The 27436-nt window shown below is 40.6% G+C and overlaps 1 protein-coding gene and 1 non-coding gene across 41 annotated transcripts in view; both read right to left on the reverse strand.

Moving 5' to 3' along the window:
• PTPRD (protein tyrosine phosphatase receptor type D) overlaps window positions 1-27436 on the reverse strand; it is a 1852740-nt gene that overhangs the window by 1155403 nt on the left and 669901 nt on the right. The gene's annotated exons all lie outside the window — the stretch shown is intronic.
• Window positions 24843-24980, reverse strand: LOC119948476. The gene has a single exon (XR_005456869.1). It is a non-coding gene; the product is annotated as a small nucleolar RNA SNORA7 (small nucleolar RNA).

The raw sequence follows: 27436 nt of genomic DNA on the forward strand, positions 1-27436 counted from the left end.
AACCGCTCCTTTTGGATCATCAGACACTTCATTTATAAAAAAGAGATGGGAACATATGAACTGCTTGATACTGTCATCTGTAACACTCCCACAGCAGAAAATATATATTGCAGGAGGCTGGGGGGAAGAAGAAAAAACAACCTTTGATGCCTAAAGCTGAAGTAAGAGTTGCTTTTAGTTTTCCATTGATCCATGTGGTGATGCAGGATCACAGAGTCTGAGCATAAGCTGCCACAATTAAGTAAGGAGCTCTCCCACCACTAGATTCCCAGGCCCCTTAGCTGGGCCCACCCCAATCTCCCAGACTAACACAAACACACACACACACACACACACACACACACACACACACACACACACACACACTCCCTCTCTCTCTCTCTCTGAAGCTGGCCTTCCTAACACTTAAGTGTGGGGAAAGTTATGAGAATTTGGGTTGGGCAGCCAGGAACAAACGATTATTATTTTACTATTGTTGCTTTGGATTGTGTTTAATTTTTAGCTTATTTTGCCTTAAGATGTCTGCCCTTCACCCTGCCCTTCCCAAATTTCCATTTTTAGATTGTGAGTGTTCATTTCCCCTACTTGACCTTTCTTCTGTGACCCTTATAATGATAATGGCATTTGTTAAGCGCTTACTATGTGCAGAGCACTGTTCTAAGCGCTGGGAGGAATACAAGGTGATCAACTTGCCCCTCGTGGGGCTCACGGTCTTAATGCCCATTTTACAGATGAGATAACTGAGGCTCCGAGAAGTTAAGTGACTTGCCCAAGGTCACACAGCAGACATGTAGCGGAGTCAGAATTCGAACCCATGACCTCTGACTCCAAAGCCGGTGCTCTTTCCACTGAGCCACGACCCTTATGCACTTGACTCCATACCTTTTAATAATAACAATAACAATGGTACTTGTTGAGTGCTTACTATGTGCCAGGCACTGTACTAAGTGCTGGGATCAATACAAGCCAATTCATTCAGTCATATTTATTAAGCACTTCTGGTGTGCAGAGCTCTGTAGTAAGCACTTGGAAATTACAATTCAGCAACAGAGACAATCCCTGCCCACAAGGTTAAATACAGTCCCTGTCCCACATGGGGCTCGCAATCTTAATCCCCATTTTACAGATGAGATAACTGAGGTACAGAAAAGTTAAGTGACTCGCCCAGGGTCACAAAGCAGACAAGTGGAGGGGCTGGGATTAGAACCCAGGTCCTCCTCCCTCTCAGGCCCGGGCTCTATCCACTAGGCCATGGTGCTTCCCTGCTGGCTATGCTGCTTTCTTACCCCACCCTCAGCTCCACAGAACCTAGGTGACTAGACTGTAAGCTAAATTCTAGACTACAAGCTCGTTGTGGGCAGGCAATGTGTCTACCAACTCAGTTATATTGTACTCTCTCAAGCGCTTAATACAATGTTCTACACATAGTAAAAACTCAGTAAATGATTATGTACTGCCATTTACCCTATCTGTAATAATAAATAATAATTAGGGTACTTGTTAAGAACTTTCTATGTGCCATGCACAGTTCTAAGCACTGGGGTAGATACAAGTTAATCAGGTTAGACACAGTCCCTGTCCCACACAGGGCTCACACTCTAACAATGGGAGAGTAGGATTTAATCCCCATTTTATAGATGAGGTAACTGAGGCATGGAGAAGTTAGGTGACTTGCCCAAGGTCAAATAGGAGGCATGTGGCAGAGTCAGGATTAGAACCCAGGTCCTCTAACTCCCAGGACAGTGATCTTTCCACTAGGCCACATTGTTTCTCTAACTGATCTAGCCGTAACTGATTTTACCATCAGTTTCTCCCCTCTAGAGTTTAAGTTCCTTGTGGGCAGGGATCATGTCTACAAACTCTGGTGTGTTGTAATCTCCCAAAGGCTTAGTACAATGCTCTCCATAGAGTAAATTCTCACTAATTTCCATTGCCCGACTGATTGATTGTGGGTCAGGTATCATGTCAAAAAATAGCCATGTATTTTTACCAGTGCTTAGTACAGTACTTTATAAGCACTTAATGTTATTGATTGAATAGTTGTTAGAAACAGAAGTCAAATCTTAACCTCCAGGAGAAAGAATTTCTCAGAAAAGATTTTAAGAAACGTGAATATCGATGAGTTTTCTATTGACCAACCATTCCCACTTGACAAGCATTTTTGTTATTTTCTATTATAATAAAAAGAGAGAAAAACACTTCTACTTGCATATCAAACATAGGCACCTTGGTTGGGATACACATTGGTTATTTCTAAAAAAAAAAAAAAAGTAATATGAGGCAGTCCCACCAATTCTCTGTCAAACACTATCTAAATCTGTCTACCCTTTCTTTTATATTAAAATGTTCAACATTCAATTTTTCCTTCAGAAAAACAGCATCTTGGCCATAAATGCATAATTACATAGTGTATTATACTTCATTCCTTTTCCTTTCCTTTAACAATATAAAAGTATAAGATATCTAACATTTCTGTGATGTAAAAGTTCAGAGGCTTTTGAAGCATTGAAGCTGTAGGTGACTAAACCTGAAACTCTCCAAAGGTATAATTCAAGGCCACTGAGTGTGACCTTGAAAATGATAAAAATATTTAAATAAAATTATTCCGCTCTTTGTAGGCCATTCACTCCTTTAAAGGGCTCTGTAGCCTCCCTCTACATTCAGTTCTGGCATAACACATATTTTCACTATATCTTTTGCCTAAAAAACTGTTAGAGAATCTCCACCCAGCAACCTAAGCTTGTTTGGATATAGCATGGCACAATGTTGGAAGAAGTTGAGTACTGACACTAGAGTGGGAGCTCCCTGCTAACTGTAAACCTTTTGAGAGCAGAGATGTACCTACTTATTTAATTGCACTCTTCCAAGTATTTAGTACAGTGCTCTGCACACACTGAGCACTCAATAAATGCCACCAATTGATTACAGCAACATAAAGTTTCCTTAACACAATTTTGCAGGAAAGCAAAAACTCCTGCAGTCTAGTAAAACTGGATATTTGTAATCATGTAGACATTTGCAAAGTTCTCCACCAGTTCTGTCACACCCACTTCTTTGACCATATCTTTCCCTCATGCAATTGAAATTACAGGGCTACTGTATTAAGATCTAGTTCTGAAAATGACTGAAATTGGAAGAAAATTATAAAATTAATGAAAATGCTTGGCATTAAAGCTATAGGTTATGTGTATACACGCATGCATTATAACACACACATATACATGTGTGGGGAGGGAGAGAGGGAGAGAGGCAGAGAGGGAGAGAAAGCACCACCTGTTCACCATGAGATTACCACAAAGGCCTGATATATTCCCTCTCTGCAAATAGGGGGATGCTTATTGGGGCCTGAACTGAATTAAAGCAGGAGCTTTAGGGTCTGAATCCCAGGGCCTCAGGCTAAGTGGGGGCCCCCTAGAAAAATAAATTCATAATTTTTTGTATGAAAATGTGTGTGTGTGTGTGTGTGTGTGTGTGTGTGAGAGAGAGAGAGAGAGTGAGAGAGAGAGAGAGAGAGAGAGAGAGAGAGAGAGAGAGAGAGAGAGAGAGAGAGAGAGAGAGAGAGAGAGAGAGAGAGAGAGAGAGAGATACCGAGAGATATCCTTGGTTTGGAGTAGAACACAGCCATTTCACCAGCAAATTTTATTCAAACAACTTCCTGATTACAATGATTATGAAATCTAGTCAAGCCATTTCTTAACTTTAATTGGGTCTGTGTCCCTGTTCAGTGGGGAGAAGGCGGCTATTTTCAATTAAAGAAGCAATGAAAGTACTTATTGAGTACACGTGAGTGCAATGTGCTGTACTAAGCCCATGGGAAGTAGAAAACAAAGAAGAGAAATGTTACCTGCCAGCGGGCAGCTCACATTCCAATGGAGTAGACAGATATGAAAATATATAGTATATGAAATTATATATATATATATATATATAGTCCAATGTCACTCCTTTGCATGCTGGTAAAACTAAGTAAAAATCTTTCTGCAGTAACCTAGTGGCTGCTGGTGAGGTTTGAACTCTAATATGTGTCACTGAGGCTCCCCCGGTCCAGGAAATTCCTGGTTGCTACAAACCCGGGGCTTGTGACAATGGCCTTCTTTAAATAGGATGGGGAGTAGAAGGAAGTATACATACTGTCCTAACCTTATCCATATCTTTATCTTCATCACCGCATGCCTTTCTCTCCTTATCTAGAACATGATCAGCCTAGTTTAAAGAGCACTGGTCTAGGGATCAGGAGACCTGGCTTCTATCCCTGCTGTGGCACTTGCCTACTGTGTGGCTTGCGGGGGTTATTTCACCTCTTTGTACCTTATTTCCCCTCAGCTGTAAAATGTTGATGAAACACCTAGTCTCCTTCTCCTGCAACTGTCCTTCTCCTGCGACTGTGAGCCCCTTGTGAACAGTTGACTGTGTTATCAGATGAGCCTGTATTTACCCCGGTGTTTAGCCGAGTGTTCGGCACATTGTAGGGTCTATTGTGCTGTAAGTACTGGATAAGCATGGAATTGCAATAGGCTGCGAGATTTTTATTTTCTTTTGTGTACACGGGTGTTCACAAAGCAAATGCAAGATAACCTTAGAAACAAGCAATCCTTGGCACATTTTTTTCAACCCAACTCCAGCAGGGGTTACCAAGAATACTATAGATGTTATTTTTTGAAAAGGCTAAAAATAACCCTAACGGTCTTCATCTGAGTTTATACATAAAAGTCTAGAAATTTAAGAAAACACGAAGCACTTAGAAGTGTTTAAAAGTGTAGTTGGAAACTCTTATAATAAACATGATTCCAAAATTTAAATTATGCTACAGCTGATAATCTGCTTTAGCACCTTCATCAAATGTACTATATAATTGATAATAGGCACTAAATTTCGTGTATGCCACCTAAAATTTCCCTAGTTGGGTATAAAGTGATTGAAGGATGCTCAATTTTCACACTCAATTTTCTATCCGATTCCTCATTCATGCTTTCCATTTCTTGCAGCATATTGTATACATATTATTCAAAGGGATGGCCTCCCTCTAAATTATGAAATTGTCTTGATATCATTTTGACAAATAATTTGCTATTTAGTCAAACTCTTTCATATCCAATCAGTACCATTCATTGAGCACCTACGTGTGGAGCACTGTACTAAGCGAAGAAACACTGTTCTCCATTCAGATCGTTTAATGTGTAAAAATGGGGTGCAGTAATTTTAAAGTTTTTTGCATTTGGAAAGAAAATGTAAGTGCTCAATAAATACAACTGACTGAAGATAGTCAGCTTCTCTGTAGTATGTGTTGCTTGAAATAGTATTATAGCTTGAAAATGAGGATGAGCATCTAAAGGAAATCAGCCCTTCTGCACCACCTTAACCTTTCAACACTCACAACCCCGAAGCACATATTTTACCTTATAGGTTTATTACTTCCTCCTATCTGTAATTTATTTTAAGGTCACTGAGAGAAAGGATTATGTCTATTCAATTGTATTCTCCCTAGATCTTAGTACCTGCACACAGTAGACCCTTAGATACTTTGATTTCATTGTTGGACAGCATACATCTCACCAGTAACTAGAGAGGTTCATCTCTCTACTGTGGACCACACAGCCAGAATTTGAAATGGCAAGTCCCTCCCACTGTCCTCTCCCATCCCAGAGCAACACACATTTTCACACCTACTAACTCGTTGTGGGCAGGGAATGTCTGTTTCCTGTCCTCTCAAGCACTTAGTACAATGCTCAGCACACAGTAAAGGGCTCAATAAATATGACTGACTGAATGGAGCCCAGACAGAGTTAAATAATTCCTTGGACCTTTGCACTCCAAGTGGGCTTCTCTTTTTCATTCATTCATTCATATTTATTGAGCGCTTACTGCACGCAGAGCACTGTATTAGGGCTTGGGAAGTACAAGTTGGCAACATACAGAGATGGTCACTACCCAATAGCGGGCTCACAGTCTAGAACGGGGAGACATAACAAAACAAAACATATTAACAAAATAAAATAAATAGAATAGTAAATATGTACAAATAAAATAGAGTAATAAATCTGTACAAACATATATACAGGTGCTGTGGGGAGGGGAGGGAGGTAGGGCGGGGGGATTGGGAGGGGGAGAGGAAGGAGGGGTCTCAGTCTGGGAGCTCAGTCTCTTTGACTCTGGCACCTCCAGAGCTTCAACCTGTAGAGACTTCCTACAATACCACCACCAGTGGTGGGGAGAGATTCTGGGGATCCTGGGTTTCCTCCCCAGCTCTGCCACGGGCCTGATGTGTGTTGGGTTGATGTGACCGAAGTGAAGTGCAGACTTCTTGGAAGAGGTGGGATTTGGGGAAGCTCTGAGGATAGGATACGCCAGGGATGGGAGTGGATGGGGTGAGATTTAGGCTGGTAGAATAATGTGAGTAAGGGATTGGAAGTGGGGCAGTTGAGAGCAGGGTATAAGGTGACCTCAGGAGGAGAGAAGAGACCAAGCTAGGGAGTACTGGGTGAAGAGAAGGGATATGTGATGTGGAGAAGGCTGGTGGTAAGCCTTGAGGTCAGGACTTATTTGTCTAGCTGATAAAAGTGGTTTAAAAATATATATGTCTTACCGAATTCCTCAGACCAATTTACTTGTGTAACGTACTGCTAGTAACTTTAAATTGACACCATTAAGAGGAGTTTTTCCATTTATTTGGGTTCATTAAATATTTCCTTAATGATCTTTGTTGAGTATTTTGCATTACCTACACTGTGCATACAGATTATAATATCAATATACTGGGCTCTCACTCCTTCAGTATCCTTGCCTTAATGCACTGCTCTTAACTCTAGCCATTATCCTCTGATATAGAATTTTCATGATTGCTTTTTAGAGGGAAAAATGCCTATCACGTGTACTGAAATTCTGTTATCTATGATAGCAGAAATTTCTTGTAAGAACCCTTTGGTTAATTAAGCATGACCTCCTTGTTGAATTCATTCTTGCTGCTTAAATCAAACTGTTTCTTTCCAGATGCTCGCCAAATAAGAAATACTTCCAGGCAAATTTTTTTCCTAAAATTGCTATTCTGTTCACAGTGTCTTGGATGTCTGTTTTTCCAAGTAAGGATGGAGGGTACCCTGATAATATTAGAATCTGGTACAAATCCTGAGTGGTACCTCTCATAGCTGGGAATCCGCCTAGTCTACATCCAGGGATCATGAGCCCTCCTGAATCCCATTTCAGTCTCCACAGGTGGACTGTTGAGGGAATCCCCTTCTTTCCTCACATTCTGAGATGTATTAGGAATGCCAGGCCATGCTAGTTGCTCCCACACCTTCAACATCTTCCCTGCTTTCTGTTTTTATGGCAGAAAATCAAACATCACTAGACACATATCAAGAGGTTTTGCCAATGCCACTGGGTGGTTTTTCTTACATTTGTTTGAAGGGAAATAGGTGAGAGGCATACTGAGTGAGGTGAGAAATAAGGGAATGAAGAGATAAGCAAAACCTGGGAAGAAATAAACTGGTGAACAAGATGAAAGAATAACGGGAAAGAGGGATGGCAAGAGAAAGAAAATTCATACAACACTGGAAATTTTGAAGATGTGTTGCCAGGCATTGTCCTGCCTTCCCTGGCCTAATTCTATACTTTCTAATTTAAAAAAAAATAGAAAAATCAACATACACATTCCAACTGCAACTCCCATTAGAAATGATTTTTTTTAAAAGAATATGGTGCTTTTTCCATGACTAAATTGTCTGCCAATATTTGAAATGGGCTTATACGAAATCATAGCACTGAAATATTTTAGGGTATTGTAGGTGATGTGTCCAAAGGACTAGGATAATCATTTGGCTTACTCTATTCAGAACAGTGCATTCAATTTCACCTTTTGATGGTGATTATCAGCTGGTAGATGCTAACTGTGATATGCAAAATATCTTATGACTATGTATTTCTATGAACATATGCAAGCAATATAGCAGCAGATTGAATGAGGGTTGTCTCCTGTCTTGAAAAATATATTTCATACGAGGGAAATCTTCAACTAGAAACACTAAGGTAAAAAAAAAAGTGTATAACTATTATAGACAGAATCAAGTTTTGATTTGCACTTTTTTTGGTAAAAGAAAGGAAAAATCAATCTGAGAATACATTGGTACTTATTCGTCACTTTACAAAATGCCTCAAACTTCTGCAACAGGCACTGCTCCAAAGAGCTGATTTACTCTGCCTCTTGTTATAAATCAAGTTCATCATGGACAGTTCTTTTTGTCACTGACATAGTGTTTTTTTGAGTAATTACTAATCTTTTCAGCAGGCGAGAGAAATTAAAGTATTAGGGGCAAAGTCTATGTCAGTACTTAAAAGGAACAATTTGACTCCTTTTTTCCTTTTTTTTTCTTTATGGTATTTAAGTGCTTACTATAGTCAAACACTGTTCTAAGCATTGGGGTAGATACAAATTAATTAGGTTGGACACAGTCCCTGTCCCACAAGGGAATCACAGTCAAAGTAGGAGGGAGAATCAGAGAAATGAGGCACAGAAGTTAAGTGACTTGTTCAAGGTCACACAGCAAGCAATAGGCAGAGTCAGGATTAGGACCCAGGTCCTCTGGCCTCCAGGTCTGTGCTCTTTCCTCTAGGCCCTGCTGCTCTTAGGCCTTATTCCTTCACCCATGGCTAAGCACATTCCATGGTACAACATTATCTACCCAGAGAATAGAATAATAACAGTGAGAATAATTATGGTACTTGGTGTTTAAATCTTGCCAAGTCCCACGGCCTCTACTCCATCCTAAATCCACCCCAACCTCAGCTGCCTTTAACACTGGATCGCCCCCTTCTCCTTGAAACAATATCTAACTTTGGCTTCACTGACACTGTCCTCTCCTGCTTCTATTTCCCTGGTGGTTCTTTCTCAGTCCTTTTCACTGGCTCCTCCTCGGCCTCCCACTTTCTGTGGGAGTCCCTTAAGACTCAATTCTATTCTTCTATTTATTTTATTTTGTTAGTATGTTTGGTTTTGTTCTCCATCTCCCCCTTTTAGACTGTAAGCCCACTGTTGGGTAGGGACTGTCTCTATAGGTTGCCAACTTGTACTTCCCAAGCGCTTAGTACAGTGCTCTGCACACAGTAAGCGCTCAATAAATGCGATTGATTGATTGATTGACCTCTCTCCTTCCCTGCAGACTCACATCCTCCAGCCTTTAGAACATTTCGACCTGGATGTCCCACAGACGCCTCGAACTTAAAATTTCCCAAGCCCAATTCTTCATCTACCCACCCAAACCCTGTCTTCCCCATCACTGTAGACAACACCATTATCTTCTCTGTCACAAGCATGAAACCTTGGCATTATCCTCAACTCCTGTCTCTCACTCAACCCACATATTCAGCCTGTCATCAAATCCTGTCAGGTCTACCTTTACAACATTGGTAAAATCCATCCTTTCCTCTGCATCTAAACGTCTACTATGGTGATCCAAACATTTACTATATCCTGCCTTTATTACTGCATCAGCCTCCTCACTGACCTCTCTGCATCCTGTCTCTCCACACTCCAGATACTATATGTCCAGATGCCCATGTGCTCCAAAATGCCCAGATCATTTTCCTGAAAACAATATTCAGTCCATGTTCCCCCACTCCTCACACACCACCAGTAGTTGCCAATCCACCTCCATAACAAACAGAAACTCCTTAATATCAGCTTTAATGCTCTCAATCAGCTCACCCCCTCTCACCTTAGCTTGCTGATTTCCAATTACAACCAGCCTGCATACTTGGCTTTTCTAATGCCAATGTACCACTGTACTTTGATCTCATCTATATTACCACCAACCTCTTGCCCACGGCCTCTCTTTGGCCTGGAACTTTCTTCCTCTTCATCTATGACGGACTACCACTCACTCTCCCCAACTTCAAAGCCTTATTAAAATCACATCTCCTCCTGGAGGTCTGCACACACTAAGCCCTCATCCCTCCTACGCTCTCTCCCTTCTGCGCCTCCTAAGCACTTGGATCACTTAGGGAAGCAGCGTGGCTTAGTGGCAAGAGGACCGGCTTGGAAGTCAGAGGTCATGGGTTTGAATCCTGACTAAGCCACTGGTCAGCTGTGTGACATTGGGCAAGTCACTTCACTGGGCCTCAGTTACCTCATCTGTAAAATGGGGATTAAGAGAAGCAGCGTGGCTCAGTGGGAAAGAGCACGGGCTTTGGAGTCAGAGGTCATAGGTTCAAATCCCGGCTCCGCCAATTAGCTGAGTAACTTCGGGCAAGTCACTTAACTTCTCTGGGCCTCAGTTACCTCATCTGTAAAATGGGGATGAAGACTGTGAGCCCCCCCATGGGACAACCTGATCATCTTGTAACCTGAACAGTGCTTTGCACATAGTAAGCGCTTAATAAATGTCATCATTATTATTATTATGACCGTGAGCCCCCTGTGGGACAACCTGATCACCTTTTAACCTCCCCAGCACTTAGAACAGTGCTTGGCACATAGTCAGCACTTAACAAATACCAGCATTATTATTATTATCAGCGCTCTTTAAGCACTTGATATTGACCCCACCATCAGGCCCACAGCACTTAGGTACATGGCCATAATTTATTTTACTGTCAGTCTCCCTCTATAGATTGTAAGCTCCTTGTGGGCAAGGAACGTGTCTATCAACTCTTGTACTGTAGTCTCCCAAGTCTTAGTACACAGTGCTCCATACACAGTAAGCACATAAATGTCATTGACTGATTATTTGTTAAACATTCCATCCTAAGCCCTTCATTAAATGCTTGAGTAGATACAAGAGCCCGCTGTTGGGTAGGGACTGTCTCTATATGTTGCCAACTTGTACTTCCCAAGCACTTAGTACAGTGCTCTGCACACAGTAGGCACTCAATAAATATGATTGATTGATTGATTGATAATAAGATTGGAAACAGCCCCTGCTCCACATGAAGCTCACAGTCTAAGCAGGAGGGGAAACAGGTACTGAGTTCCCATTTTACAGCTGAGGAAGCTAAAAGCACAGAAAAATGTTTTGCAAGTCAGGGTTACAGTAGGCAAGTGAGAGAGCTGGGATTAGAAACCAGATTCATGCTTTTTCCATTAGGCCACACACACTGAAGTTGTCCTTTGAGGAGCAGATGGTAAGAAGGTCTTGAAGAAATGTAGCTGAGATGCTGTTTTTGGGAAACCAATCTTCATTCCTATCGGATCTCTATTCAGGCCCAGCCACACACTCCCCCCATTCAGACAAGTTTTCTTGGATCCCTAAGTGGTGTGTTATGTCATTTCCACCCATTGGTCCAAAGTGGGGATAAATGGAAAGGGGGAAGAAAATATGGGTGGGCAAATTGCTACATATTATGGTGATAGTACTAGCAGCAGTGCAGTTGCCAGAATGTATTCCTGCATGCCTCAACAATCCACCAATGTGTCTGAGACATCACGTCCCTTGGTGGTCTAGCATATCTTGGGTAGTTGCTTTTGGCTATAGTATCAGGAGCAACTGGGCTAGACTGGGTCCCAGTTTGGAAACCTGCACCAGGTCCTTGAGATGGTTTCATAGGGTGGAAACTGAGAATTGGTAACCATTTTAGCTCATGGGGGACACCTACAGCCATGAGTAATTCCCCTGAACCATTCAAAGTAACGCAGGGAGTGTTACATTAACAAAGGAGCAAGGAGAGGTGCACCTATCGGGCTTTGCGGGGGCACATTGGGGTGTTTCTACAGTACCTGGTGATCCCCTGATTGCAACAAATATAAGAGGGTTTCAGTTGGAACATCCAGGAGTGTGTACCCAGAAGATGGAATCACTTGCCCGGCTCCTTGGGATGTACTGCTACACTCCCAGTAGCCTTGATTTGGGAGATCAGGTTAAAGCAAACTAAATGCAGTATTACAAAGGAAGCGCTGAATTGGACTGAACGGAAGGAAAGAAAATTTTGCCAAAAGCAATTTGATGATTTTCTCCCCAAGTCCCATACCTCTTGTCTTCCTGGATATGATAAATGATCTGCTCAGCATCATCACACTGATATTCTAAACTTTGAATTCCAAAAGAATCAATGATGTCAGAAGTATCACTACACTGCATTTACCTCTTGCTTCAGCAGAAACAGCATCACAATTGCTCATCCACTTGCCACATTTAGGACACTGGAATTAAATTCTGTCCTCTAAGAAGCACACAATTTCTCTAGATATTTGAAAGTATAATTGGGTCCAGGATGCAGATACATGCCAGACTATGATCATTCTTTGGAACAGAGGTGAATAATAATAATAATAATAATTGTGGTTTCGTTAAGGGATTACTGTGTGCCAGACACTGTACTAAGCACTGGGGTGGGTACATGCAAATCGGGTTGGACTCATTCCCTGACCCACATGGGGCTCACAGTCTTAATCCCCATTTTACAGATGAGATAACTGAGTCACAGAGAAGTGAAGTGATTTGCCCAAGGTCACAGCAGACAAGTGGTGGAAGTGGGATTAGAACCCAGGTCCTTCTAACTCCCAGCCCCATGTTCTATCCACTAGACCACACTGCTTCTAACCTATCAATCAATCAATCAATCAATCGTATTTATTGAGCGCTTACTATGTGCAGAGCACTGTACTAAGCGCTTGGGAAGTACAAATTGGCATCACATTTGTTTTGGCATCACCTATGTTTTGTTGTTGTGACTTGCTGCTCTTATAATTGATTCATACTGATGCTCTTTTAGATCAAAAAGCTTTGGAAACCCCTGACTGCAAATAAACCCCTCATCTCTCCTCACAAAGTCACACATTTTTTTTCTGTTTATTTGGGCAGTTAGAGAGGGGAAGCGAAGTTTATGGGGATTAAGGAACATCAATCCATGTTACTGAGTACTTCTATGTGTAGTAAGCACTTGGGAGAGTACAACAGAGTAGGTATAGCCAATCCCCAGCTACACTCCCACTCTCTCGCAGTCTTTGGATGTTTTATGATTGTATGCATGTTTCCTCTTTCTTTTAATCTCTTTTATTTGTATCAATTCTCCTTTGAGGAATTCCCATGTAGCCCAATTTTCTCTATGTGAAAGTTACTCACTGGAAGTACACTCTCTGAGGGACATGAACACTTTCATGCCCCTAGGAACTCATTTAATGTGATGGATGATGGAGTCACCCGGCATAAATGATGGATGAGCCCAAGTCCAGTAACCAAGACTTTAGACCTGAATGAAGAAATTGATTAGTGTGCTAGGGGTTTGTGCAGTGCCACTCACACTCTCCCCTCCCCACCAGTCTCAATGGCAAAGGGTACAATCAGCAAGTGGGAAGAAAGGGGTTGTAACACATTGCAAAGTGCAAGCACAGATGTTTCATACCAAACCAAAGTGACCAATGTAGAACATCACTGTTACGTTGCAGTACCATAGACCAGCAGGCGATTGCCGGGGCAGCCACCTTTTTAGCGGCTGTGGTTTGAGCCACCTATATTAGCAAGCTGTTTTCAGGATTCCTGTTAAGCCCATACACAACGTGAAATGTCTTAGGTACTAGTTCTATCAAAAAATCCTGATGGTGTAACCCCAGCAGGTAAGCCCCGGCCCCCACACTGTGGTAAAATGTGTATCAGACTTTGTGAGATGGTTGTGGGGGCGTGTAGAGGTCATTTAATTTATTGCTACAGTAATTTTCTAAAAGATATCCTAGGGACCCAAAAGAGTGAATGCCCTTGCCAAAGTTTCTAATTCCATAGAGGAAGTCTGAACATCTCATGGGCTTGGAACATCTCACGGGCTTGGGAGTGAGAGGTTGTGGGTTCTAATCCCGCTCCGCCACTTATCAGCTGTGTGACTTTGGGCACTTGACTTGTCTGTGCCTCAGTTACCTCATCTGTAAAATGGGGATTAAGATTGTGAACCCCAGGTGGGACAGCCAGATTACCTTGTATCTACCCCAGTGCTTGGAACAGTTCTTGGCACATAGTAAGTGCTTAACAAATACCATCATTATTATTATCTATAACATCTTTTCTAAATATATATTCCAGGTGTGCTTTGGGTCCATTATATTTGAATTTCAAAATCCCAATTGCTTAAATACAACATTTCCATTCATTTAATTTTATACTGCATGAACTACAGTGCTCGTTACCCAGGATTTTTCCCCCATTACCAATTTGAAGTGGGTTGTCCCAGAAGATGACACAGCCATAATAGTCCCATCCTTTTGGTTTGAAGATGTTACAGTAAATTCATATTATTAGGTCCTAAATATGATTTAAAAATAACCTGGATAAACTGTTAAAGTTATATTGGTCATTTATTTAATCTCCAGCAAGTTGGCATTCTACCTCAGTAGATCCACCATGGTATATATCATTTCAGCAAGAATCCAGATAAGTACCATAAGGGTTAACAATAAACCTACATTAAATGGGTCCCACAGGAGAAAATATTTTATCCCAGAACTTTGCCCCTTCAATAAGAACCAGCGGAGCCTTACAGAACCAATATTTTGAATCAATCAATGGTATTTCTTGAGCGCTCACTGTGTCTGGAGCACTGTACTAAAAGCTTGGGAAAGACCCATATAACAGAGTTGGTAGATGTGATTCCTGCTCAGAGGGAGTATACAGGCAAGACAGACATTAAAATAGATTAGGGATAGGGGAAATAATAGACCCAACTAATAGAAAATAGCATGTAATACAGAACAGCATTAAGTTTGATAGGCTGATAGGGCCCTGAAGTCACATTAGCATCTCAGGGGAAGTGTGCCTTCTAGGGAGAGATGACCATGGAAGAACATTGCATAAATGAAGTCCTAAAGGTTGTAAAGATCCAAGAACTAGAATTGCTTCTCACTACCTTGATGCAAAGTAACCACACAAGAAAAGTGGGGCGTATATAAAGAAAAAAATCCTGATTTTTAAAATAGAGCTTTCCTCGAGATACCCTGCATGACTTTTTTCCAATTTCAGATCACACCTATATTTAAGCTGAACCATCAATTTATGTTGTATAATTCTGAAGAATGAGAAGACTACAGCAGCTCTAAGCCTTATGACAGCTCAGGAAAATCTAATGAATCTATTAAATTGATCTTATGTACGTGAAGAAAAGCATGTAACCTTTAATTTGGGATTCGATATATTTAGACGAACGTTCTTAATTTACCTAGGAGTACTTTGCTACAGTGGCTTTTGAGTCGAGTAATATGTCATAAGGTAATTCAATTTCCCAGTGTTCACAATGAGAAGAAGCAGGGGTGGGGGGAAAGGAGGTGGATTTGTTTTGCTTTTTCTTCACCCTGCAGGAACACATGAAAATGGAGTTCTGGTACTTCGATTAATTATGTCTCAGTAATGCAATTTCATACTTTCCTATTTACTGTGGTTGTATTCCATCCAAATGATAGTTTGAATAAAGTCCCCTCGTAATTGTGTTATCCATATTGCTTTATGATAATTCTGATTGTTAAGAATGGACTGCAGAACCTTATAATTCTATTGATCCTCCATACACATTTCCCTTTTTGTCTAAAGCCTATTATTGGTCCTAGTAAATAATATGTGGAGCTTCAACTGAAATCCTTATTCTAATCTATACATCATCAAATGACACAAAAAGCCTTAAGTCTTTCTCAACCTACATAACGTTAAGCCTTGATGACTGGGAACAATTCCATTTGATCACCAGTCATTTCTCTACAGACCTGAGTTCAATGGAATTCTATCTAAACTGCTTAGTCTCAGGTCTCAGCCCATATTCAGTTCTACCTGGGGCTCCCCACACACAGGGTAAAAGTCCCACATCAATTGGGCCCGGCTCATGGGCCTCTCGGGTCCAAGTGTGTTAAACCAATTTGGGCACGCAAGGAGTGTCTCTGGGGCAGGACTCCACCATCTCATTCTAGCTGTCCACTGTTAGACTAAGCAGTGACGGGGGATGAAGAAAAACATGTGAACATTCAATGCTATTCTCATGGAGCTCAAGGGAGATAAAACCAAACAGAGAACGGGCAAATCTGTACTGGGCTTGTTTCCCTTATGTCACCCAATTTAGTATTTCGCTCCTGGTATAGGCAATTTTATCTCACCAATATGGAGTTCAAGTCAGCCAGAACCAATATTTTTACAATGCATGAAAATCTGGCTTGCACAGATCTCTGCTATTTGGTCTGTTCCGGTCAAGCAGTAATTAACATGAGTCCTAACCTCCCTCAGACACCTTGGTCTGACCAAATACATTGGAGATGAAGAGCCTCTGAATTAAGATTGCAAAATTCTGGATAACACTTGCTTACTCTATTTTTTAATGGCATTTATTAAGCGCTTACTATGTGCAAAGCACTGTTCTAAGCGCTGATTCAGCTCACTGGGGAAACAAACATTATAAGTCTCCCTTATTAGATTAGTTAGTGCTTTATCCCCAAGATACACTTTTCTTTCTTGGAAAAGTGAATTCCATTTCGATTTAGTAAATCATGTTCCTGGAAAGCAGGCAAGGTCAAGGACATTGAAGCATTGTAGAAAGAGTGCTTTGATTCCAAGATCAAACTGGCTTCTCTGGTCACATTCACTAAACTCTACTCATTTCAGGGCTACTTGCCCTAAGGCAGATGGGGAATAAACCCAGGGTAATAAAGGCACCTTAAATATAAGAAAATAGCTTGACAACTAGGAAGGGAAGTGTTTTGTAATTTCAAGATATTTTTAACATCAAACCAATCTGTCTCTGCATAAGGGTGTAATGGAATGTCAGTGTCCATAGCTCATTACCACTGAAACCTCAGGAGGGAGAATGCATTTCCCTTGCTCCAAGTGCAGAGGTTCTTTATCCCATCTTCCCATCAGTAGGTACCCTGAAGGAACACAGAATTACTCTGGACAGGGTAGTCTTAGTTTCTGCTGTCATCATAGCCACTGCTGCTTCATTCTCCTGTCAGCTCCTCTACATGGCTTAAAGAGTCGCTTTGGGGAGGAGTGAACTGCAGATTTTGAGAACTGCTGCCCCAGCAGTTATGTGCTGTTTCAACCTCCTGACTTAGCACTCAGTTATATATGCCAGCTACAGTGGAAGGTCCCTGAGGAAAGGCATCAGGTCTACCAACTCTATTGTATTCTCCAAGAGCTCTGCAAACAGTAAATGCTCAATAAATACCACTGATTGATTGCTCAATTTATTTACTTTGATCACTCAAGCTGTAAATTTTTTTTTAAGTTTGTCCCCCCAGTAGAATGTAAGTTCCCCAGAGGCAGGAAACCTGTTACTTCTTTATTCCATACTTCCCAAGGACCTAGGACAGTTCACTGCACCAAGTGATCCCTCCACAAATGCTACTACTACAGAGAGCAAGGAACAGGGAGATGGGAGTTGACTTTGTTCTTCATGGATCACATATGGGCATTACTAAACCCTTAGAAGTCAAGTTGTAGAAACTGAGCTCACTATTATTATAGTAGATGGTATTACACATATCTTAAATCAAGTGAAAAAAGAATGGACCATTAAAGGATTACAAGTTATTACCATGAAGTACCATGGTAGTATTTATATTTATGAAGTGCCCCGTCATGATAAACAAAGGGATTACAAATTTAATTTTCCACTTGAAAAAAAAAATAGAAGATTCACTGATGAAAACTTCCTTTTGTGACACATCATATTACTTAAGGATTTCTTTTCTGTAGTTCAGGAAATATTTTTCATTTTAAAAAGTGCTTTTCCTTCAATGTCTCACTATGTCATTTTAAAAATAGAGTGTTTTAGTTACTGAAATGACTTTCTAATGGCTCAGGTAATAGTAAAACATTCAGCGTAAATACCTAAAAGATGAAAACGGAGAAGCATAGTTGAGAAATGTGCCCAGATAGTCCTGATATTATATAGTACATCATTTTCTGGAGACAGTTGGGCTGTGGGCTGTTTCTAGAACTCCTCAAAGTATAATTTTGGGTAGGGATTATCTCTATACTGTTGCCGAACTGTACTTTCCAAGCGCTTATTACAGTGCTTTGCACACAGTAAGTGCTCAATACGACTGAATGAATGAACCTGATTGCATTTTTGTAGCCCGCTATTTTTGCTTAAAATTGCAATTGTCTTTCCTTTTGTGGCCATTTGTTTCTCTAAAGTAAATTCATGGAAGGCAATATAATGACACAAATAAAAGGGTTTAATTTCAAAAAGCTATTTAAAGGCACACACTAGAAAAAATGTGTTTGAAGTTCAAATGAAAGACAATGTCTGAATAATGCAATTCCCAAGAGAAGGCCTGGCACCTGCCAAGAGCTGTAAAGGTTTTATAACTGTTGTCTTCAGCAAAGTCGACTGCAAACATCATAAGGCCTTTTGTAAATATGCCTACCAGCTTCTGTGTTTGAGCAGAAATATTGAACTTCCAACCATTATTATTATAAAATAGAGATTATTTTCAATTATATATATATATATATATATATATATATATATATATATTTGACAGATGGCTTTTTTGCTTTTGCCTACGGAATAGAGTTTCAAATTATATCCAGTTTTAAGTACTTGGAAGTTCATCCTTCATTTCAAATATTATAAAGTTTAAAAAACATTGAAAAAATAAATAGTAAATCATGAAAAGGAAAACAATTTTGCCTATTCACTGGCTACATCTCATGCCATAGGGAAAATATGACTAACAAGAATGAGAGACTGCCAGGGGCTCTGAGCAAACCACTATCCCCCCAACCGCAAGCTCTTTCACATCATACTTTATTTTTCTCCAAAGTTCTGTTAAGTAGTCAGGGGGAGGGTTTTTTTTTTTTCATTTATTTTAAGCAGATGAGGAAACTGAGACGGAGTAGTAGTAGTGACGGTATTAACTGAGTTCAATTCACTATACTAAGCACTTAGGATCATGAAACAAAAGCATAAGACAGCTATATCTGGATATCCCGCAGGCACCTCAAACTTAAAACTTCCCTGATGGAATTCTTCATCTACCCACCCAAAAACCCTGTTCTCCCCCCCGTCTTTCCCATTACTGTAGACGACACCACTATTCTTCCTGTTATAAGTGCATAATGTTGGCATTATCCTCAATGCATCTGGCTCTTTCAACACACATATTCATTCCGTCACCAAATCCTAACAGTTTTACCTTCATGACTCTGCTGAAATCCACCTTTTCTCCTCCACCCAAACTGCTTCTATGCTGATCCAAGCACTTATCATATTCACCTTGACTACTGCATCAGCCTCCACTGACCTCCTTGCCTCCAGTCTCTCCTTACTCCAGTCAATACTTTCCTCTGCTGCTGGGTGATATTTTTTTTTTTAAAAAAAAAACCTTCCAGTCCACATCTCCCCACTCCTCGAAAACCTCCAGGGGTTGCCCATCCACTTCCGCAACAAACCATCAGCTTTAAAAATTTCAAATCAGCACACCTCCTCCTACCTTACTGAACTAATTCCCCACTGTTGCCCAGCCCACAGTCTTCGCTTCCCTAGCATCAGCTTTCCAAATGTGCCTCAAATTCACCTATCATGCAGCGTGGCTCAATGGAAAGAGAACGAGCTTGGGAGTCAGGGGTCACGGGCTCAAATCCCAGCTCTGCCAATTGTCAGCTGTGTGACTTTGGGTAAGTCACTTAACTTCTCTGTGCCTCAGTAACCTCATCTGTAAAATGGGGATGAAGACGGTGAGCCCCACGTGGGACAATCTGATCACCTTGTATCCTCCCCAGTGCTTAAAACAGTGCTTTGCACATAGTAAGTGCTAAACAAATGCCATTATTATTATTAAAAGTTCTAAGGATTTGGTGAAGGTCTAAGATAGGTAGGTAGGATAAGCTGAAAATAGACTCTGGCCTTGAGTGTCCTGAGCATAAAATCCATAAGATGAGCAAGTTTATAAGAAATCAAGCAGCCGATTGCAATAAATGTGTCAGTGGGCCTAACAGGAGCTTAATAATAATACCAATAATGATAATAATTTTCATATAATATTTGGGAAACATTTACTGTGTACCAAGCACAGTAGTATAAGCACTGGGGCAGATACAAGTAAACCAGGTTTGTCACAGTATCTGTCCCACATGGGGCTCACAGTCTAAGTAGAAGGGAGAACTGGTATTAAATGCCTACTTTGCAGATGAGGAAAGAGTCAGGGAAGTTAAGTGACTTGCCCAAGATCATACAGCAGTCCACTGGTGGAGTAAGAATTAGGATCCACGTCCTTGTTCTTCCTACTAGGTTTCTCAAACTGCTTAATATTCTAATTTATGATGCTGAAGAAAGTAGTAGGTTTAGCTAAGAGGAATGGAGTAGTCTTAGTGAATTTGGATGAGGAGCAAAACATTAGTTTGTTAGTTGTACATGCACTATTCTATTGTTCATGTAATCAGAAAGTTGTTGTTAACACCTCATCACTGATAATTTGACTGTCTTAGCATCACTGAGAATGCTAACTCTTCTCTTGACCCATAGTTGTAAGAAGTTAAACCATGTACCAAAAATTTTTGATGATCAGGAATTGATCATCAAATTTGCCTATTAAGGCAAATTTATCCTGGTCACCTTTTGATCTTTCTCATTAACACTATAATCAGATGTAGGCAAATCAAAGTGACTGAAGCCTATGCTTGCTTTTTGTTAGCAATTCTGGTTAAAATCCAGACTCAAAATGACAAGAATCACACTCACTGCCTCCCTTTCACAATTTTTCCATCTCAGTTTCATCAGTCATCATTCATCCTCCTTGTCAAAGAGTCTTCTTTGACTCTTCACTACTGTTCAACTGTTATCCAGTTCACTGCTAAATCCTATCTGGTTTATGTGCACATTTCACAAGTCAGCCCCTTCCTTTCCACCCAAACTGCTACCACTCTATAGTGCAAGCTCTGGTCTTGCCAAGGCTAAACAACTACATTAGCCTCCTTGCTAGCCTTCCTGTCTCCAGCTCCTCACAATCTCCTCCTTTACTGTGTGTAGAGAACTGTACTAAAATGGTCGGGAGAGTACAACAGAGTTGGTAGACACATTCCCCCTCCAATCTGTATTATATGGTCCTGCATGGATTAATTTCCTGAAGCACTGCTAGGCCTATATTATTTCCTGGCCTCAAAATCCTCCACTAACTCTCCATGTTTCTTCATTTCAAACAAAAACTCCACAGTTGGCTTCAAGACTCTCCATCACCTGGCTTCACCTTACTTACCTTCTCTTTTCTCCTGCTATTCCCCAGCTCACTGTCTGTTTTCCCCATACACTAACCTAGCTGTGTCTGGTTCTCAGTTCTCCTGCCTTCATCACTTCACTCATTCTGTACCCCCGTTTGGAACTCCCTTCCTCCCCACATGAGACCAGCCACCGGTCTGCTCACATTCAAGTTCATCCTCATTCAACAAGCTTTCCTCAAATAATTTCCAGGCAGCTCCATCACTTATTTACTCCTTAACACTCATGGCAGCTTCATTTTGACCTCTCTAGTTATAAAATTTTTATGTTTGTCTTCCCTATTAAAGTGCAAGTTCCTTGTGGACAGGAACATGTCACTTCTTTATTCTGAACTTTTCAAGCACTGCAACATAACACTTAATAAATACTCAACTACTACTACTAAAAACAAAAAAAGGAGAGGGAGGACATTTTAAAAAATTTGCCTTAATGAAGGTTTGGGATTATTCAGGTATCCATACTATTCTCATCCTCTTTTAATGTATAGTTTATGGAAGAAAAATTATTTCTCCCAATTTTTGAGGGATATCGTTTTCAATAGTACCAAATATACCTATTTAATTAAAGTTATTTATTCAGAAATAGAAACAGCACTATAGAACTGTGATAAATTAGATAGTTAAAATAGGACTCCAAGCATTTGGCCTAGTCATTTGGAGAAAAATGATTACTTAAATGGAAAGAATAGTGACTTAAATCGTGAGAACATCTCAAGACAAGACAAGAAAGTTACTTATTGTAGCAATTTTAATAAAGCAGCCCTTTGAGAAAGGAGGGCGAGGAGATATTAGCAATACATTCATTAAATGCATGAACATTTAGCAAAATCATTTTACACTGTTTAGAATGGTAAATGTAATAAGGTTTGACATGACCTTTCTAGGGCATGTCATTAGAGATATAATTGATATTTGGAATGCTGTGATCATAGGCTGAAGTCATTTGCATTGTATTATAAAGCACTTAAGAAAGTTTGACCAGCCAGATCACTGGGGTGACTGAACTTTAACGCCCAAGTGATTTTGAAAATAGAGTGTCCTTGTCTCATGCTGAACAACTCACTCTATTTACTATAAAGCAGACTGTCCTATTTCACCTCTGGTGCAACTGCACTTAGAAATGTATCCTGCAGGAAGGAATAATTCTATTTTTAATAAAATAAACTTGGTTTCATTATGTTGTTCTTTTACTTTGGTTTATTATTTCATGTTTCAGTTCTTTATAGTAAATTTTCATGTTTTCTGCCCTACGGATATCCCCATTTGTAATTTAAGGTGGCTCATTCAGAATTCGTTCCAGATAGAACCACTCAGCTTCATTTCACAGTTCCATAGCCCAGAACCAGAACTGTTCATGAGACACTCAATAATACAAATACAGAGACCCTCTGGACAACATATCAATTTATATTATGAAGTGAATTATAGCTGTAACCACTAGTGCCAGTATAGTTAAGTGTCTGTCAATGTTTCCATTATATTTTCAGGGCTTCAAACTTGGATGCGAAAATAACCTTCAGGCTGGAGCATGAAAGTCCAACCTGGGGAATAATTTTTACTTTTGGTTTATATTGCCATTAAAAAAAATAAAAAATGGGGTTCCTATGTTCACCTTTTTGCATTTTTTCCAATCCTTTCACACATTTGGATGTTCCCATCACCTTGCACACTTTCACATGTATTGCCTGCTGTAGTAAAATGACATGGATGTTTTAGGATGCTAAGCCAAATGATTTTATGGTGTGCAGCTCATAAACCCAAATTTTAGCATTCGTTTTGATGTGCATATTCAGAATTCCTGGCAGAGATCTGAATTATGTTTAAATTATGTAGAAGTAACTTCCCTGATTTCAAAGTTTTTTCTTTATATGATTTGAGACGTTCTCTGAAGGGACAAAGGGGGACAATTTATCTACAAATTTCAGCCACAGAGATATTTTTTTTTAAAGATTACTCTTCAATGCTCTATATTAAAGGAGCACCCAATATATCAATTAGAATTAGAAGCCTTCCTGGAGACTGAAAATGCATAGTTTGGGCCAGTGAAAATTCATTCATTCAATCGTATTTATTGAGCGCTTACTGTGTGCAGAGCACTGCACTAAGCTCTTGGGAAGTACAAATCGGCAACATAATAGCATCGAAGGGCTAGCTACTTAGGAGATGGGTGGCCCTAGTGGAAGGAGTTTGGGACTGGGTTGGGAGACCTGGGTTCTAGAGAAGCAGTGTGGCTCAGTGGAAAGAGCACAGGCTCTGGAGTAAGAGGGCATGGGTTCAAATCCCAGCTCCATCAATTGTCAGCTGTGTGACTTTGGGCAAGTCACTTAACTTCTCTGTGCCTCAGTTACCTCATCTGTAAAAATGGGGATTAAGACTGTGAGGCCCCCATAGGACAACCTGATCACCTTGTAACCTCCCCAGCCCTTAGAGCTTTGCACATAGTAAGTGCTTAATAGATGTCATTATTATTATTGTTATTATTATTATTATTATTATTATTATTATTATTATTATTATTCTAGGCTCAACTCTGACACCAACAGGCTAATGTTACCTTGGAAAAGGCACTTTACCTGTCTGGGCCTCAATTTGCTCATCTGTAAAGTGAGGATATGATAGCTTAAAACCCCATGTGGGATAGGGACTGTGTCTGATCTGATAAGCTAGTGTCTACCCCAGTGTTTTCCACACAGTAAACACTTACTAGTCTATTATGCTCTCCCAAGGGCTTGATAAATGTGCTGTGAACACAGTAAACCTTCAATAAATATCATTGATTGACTTAATAAATGTCATAATTTTATTGTGAGTGGAAGACAAGTGAATGGACCTTTTTGTGATTCAATTTCTCCACTTTAAGATAATGAACCATACTTCCAGACCTAGTCTAAGGTATACACTAGCTTATGTGAGGCACTTGGAAGAAATTCAATATAATATTGTGATTAGCTCAGTTGCTGGAATGAGCAGGTGACTTTATTCTGGAGATATGCAAATACCTTAATATTTTCTTGATTTTGAACTACTTGGCAGAGGCAACACAGTGCTCTCTACTGACAATAAACCTGAAGACTGAAATGCTGTAGAGTATTACCAGGGAACTCTGTATGTACGCAACCAAATATCCTCCCCGGCAAAATGGAATTTAATGTCAACAAATTCGACTATATAACCATTACCCTAACTAAAGATGAATGAAGCTTGACAAAGTGGAAGAAAACCAAATCAAGAAAGCCAGTATGTTCTCTGGAAGGCTGACAGACAGAATGACAACAGGGTCGTAGGATTCACACCAAACTAGTGATCTATAGAGCTGTGGTGTTTGTTGGTCAGCGTTCTATATGACCATGAGGCCTGGACCTATATCAGTTCCCCCCGACCCCCCCGCCAATGAGATTTCCTCTCATTGAGAGTCACTGAAATCCTTCCTTTCCTCTTAATCCAAACTTGTCTTGTCTTATGCTGTCGAATCATCTCTGACCCATAGCGACTCCATGGACACATCTCTCCCAGAGTGCCATACCTCCATCTGCAATCATTCTGGTAGTGTATCTAGAGAGTTTTCTTTGGTAAAAGTACGGAAGTGATTTACCATTGCCTCTTCCGCACGGTAAACTTGAGTCTCCACCCTCAACTCTCTCCCATGCCACTGCTGCTCAGCACAGTTGAGATTTTACTTGTAGCAGAGTACCTTCCACTTGCTATCCACTGCCCAAGCTAGGATTGGAATGGGTATGCCTCTGCTTGACTATCCCTCCCATAGCCGAGACTGGTAGTATACTGGAAATTTTCCAGGTGCGATACTGAGAGGGACCAAGAGTCATGTCCAACATCGAATGGTGGCAATGAGTTCCAGGAACACAGTCAACTCACCAACACTGAGGCAATGCTTAATATAACAGTTTCACCGGGCCAGGCATGTGACAAATGGACATTCAGAAAATCCAAGCAACTCATGGGTGTGGGGCACAGTCAAGCAGTGAAAGCAAATGAAACATTTTTCAGGCAAGATGAAACAATCTCAGACAGTATAGTTTAATAGCAGAATGTTTGGAGCAACAGCTAGAAGATTTTTAAACATATTTAATCAATCAATAGTGCTGAGTACCTACTGTGTGCACAGCCCTGAATTAAGACCTCGGGAGAGAACAATGAAAAGTATATGATCCCCGCCCTCAAAACGTGTATAATCCAATGGAGGGGATGCACACTAAAATAAGTTAGATAGGAAGGGAATATGTACAAGAGTTTCTGCTTAAATAAGATATGTACTTAAATAACCCAAGGGGTTATGAATATGTACTTCCCAAGCGCTTAGAACAGTGCTCTGCACACAGTAAGCAATCAATAAATATGATTGAATGAATGAATTTAAGTGGCCCAGCAGGGCTGAAGTTTCATTTGGGGATATAGTGTGGGAAAGATTAGAAATGAATCAGGGAAGGCCTCCTATAGGACATATAATTTCAGTATAATAATAATAACGGAATTATTATTCTCTGCATACAGTAGGCTTGAAACATGGGGAGAACTGAGATCTGTTGGATTTGAAGGAGAGGGGCAGTTTGAAGCAAGAGAGAGTGTGAACGATGCATGAGAAAGAGGCACATTGGATTGAGAGGAATGATGAATGCAAATCAGGGGGTAATAATCATAACAATGAGAGTACTTGTTAAGTTCTTACTATGCACCAAGCACTGTACTAAGTGCTGGGGTAGAAACAAGTTAATCAAGTTGGTCCCAGTTCTTGTCCCATATGTGGCTCACACTCAAAGTAGGAGGGAGTAGGATTTAATCCCCATTTTACAGATGAGGTAACAGGCACAGAGAAGTTGAACGGCTGCCCAAGGTCCCACAGCAGGCCAGTGGCAGAGTAAGAATTAGAACCTAGGTCCTCTGCCTTCCACTAGTCCACACTGCTTCTCAGCAGGGGAGAAGAGTGTAAAACTAGGAGTGAGATTAAGTCAATCAATAGTATTTATTGATCATTTGCCCCACGCAGAACAACATATTAAGTGCTTGGGAGAGTAAAATAGAGTGAACATGATCCCTGCCCAGACACTAAAATTGATTTATCAATCAATAGTATTTACTGAGTACTTTGTGCAGAGCATTGTACTAAGCAGTTGACAGAATACAATAAAGTTGATAGACCCAATCCCTACCAACAAGGAGTTTACAGTCAAAGGGGGGAGAAAGACATTAAAATAAATTGCCCATAGGGAAAATAGAAGAGCATAAGAATGTGTACATAGGTGCTGAGGGGCTGGGGTGACTAAGTGTACAGATTCAAGGATAGTAGCCAAGTGCTTGGCTGATGAGTGGCAATAATCATAATAATAGTAATAATTACGGTATTTGTTAAGCATTTACTATGTGGCAGGCACTGTACCAAGTGCTGGGGTGGATACAAGCAAATCAGGGTGGACTCAGTCCCTGTCCCACATTGCACTCACAATCCCTATCCCCATTTTACAGATGAGGGTAGGGGGATGAGAGATTCATCAGGGAAGACCTCCTGGAGAAAATTTGCTTTAAGAAGGATTTTAGAGATGGAGAGAGCAGTGGTCTGTCATATGTAAAGGGGAAGAAACTTCCAGGCAGGAGTGAAGGCATATGAGCAAGAGGTCAATGCATCAGAGAGGAGAATGAGGGACAGTGAGGAGCTTGTATGGGAGGACCTAAGTGTGCAAGCTGCATCGTAGTGCGAGAGCAGTGAGGATAAGTAGGAGAAAGAAGCTGACAGTGTCTTAAAGCCGATGGTCAGGAACTTCTACTTAACATAGAAAGTAATGGGTCACCACTGGAAAGTTTGAGAGTGGGAAGATGTGCTCAGAATGTGATCTAGATGTCTGCATTTCCTAGCAAAATTGTCAGATTTTTGGACAAGAAGAAAAAGCTGCAGTATTTGGTGATCCAATGTGATAGCCAAATGATCCAGGTAGCGGAGTGAAGTTGGGACTACGGAGGGAGAGACTGGTGATAGGAGGTTGATGGCATAGTCATTCTGGGATATGGTAAGTGCCTGGACCAGGCTGGTGACTGTTTGGATGGAGAGAAGAGGGGGTTCCTAAAAACACTGTGGAGGAAGAACCAACAAGATTTGACAAGGGCTGAATTTTAGAGGGGGAAGAACCAAGGCTAATACCAAGGTTTTCCTTTTCAGAGACTGGGTAGATGGTGGTATTGTCAACGGTGATGGGAAAATAAGGTGGAGCAGTGATTTGTGGAAGGAAAATTAGAAGTGCAATCAATCCATTGTAATAAGT

The sequence above is a fragment of the Tachyglossus aculeatus genome, chromosome X4, assembly GCF_015852505.1.
Source record: "Tachyglossus aculeatus isolate mTacAcu1 chromosome X4, mTacAcu1.pri, whole genome shotgun sequence".
In the NCBI taxonomy this organism is placed as follows: domain Eukaryota; kingdom Metazoa; phylum Chordata; class Mammalia; order Monotremata; family Tachyglossidae; genus Tachyglossus; species Tachyglossus aculeatus.